The sequence below is a fragment of the Bison bison genome, unplaced genomic scaffold (assembly GCF_000754665.1).
Source record: "Bison bison bison isolate TAMUID 2011002044 unplaced genomic scaffold, Bison_UMD1.0 scf7180017864524, whole genome shotgun sequence".
Classification (NCBI taxonomy): domain Eukaryota; kingdom Metazoa; phylum Chordata; class Mammalia; order Artiodactyla; family Bovidae; genus Bison; species Bison bison.
Window position 1 is genome coordinate 662888 of NW_011495075.1, and position 414 is coordinate 663301.

Consider the following 414-nt stretch of genomic DNA (forward strand, 5'->3'; position numbering starts at 1 on the left):
GAGCAGCTGACACATAAACTCAATTTCCATCTACAGTCAGACTCATGGAGTGAGCAGAAAAAACAAACGGGGAAAAGCTGAGACAAAGAAAAGCCAAATGAAGAGGCCGCCAGTGGGATTCAGAAGGTCAGTGGTGGGCACAAGGGCAAAGCCCAGAGTCCGGACTCTTTGTTTCTTTCTGAAAGATACTCCACTGAGATCATACCCGGGTACAGCCCCAGAGGACCTGAGAATTCTGGACTAGCCCAGACGTGGGCGATCCCACTTCGGCCCACAAGGATGGGTGTTCCTGGGAAGCCTCTTTCTAGGGAAATCGAGGTTGCACTTTGGGGCTGTGCGAGCTGAGGTGGCACACTTCATGTCGTGAAGATGAAGGTGTGGCCAGGGGCAGGCGGCAGCCTCCCTGTGCACCTC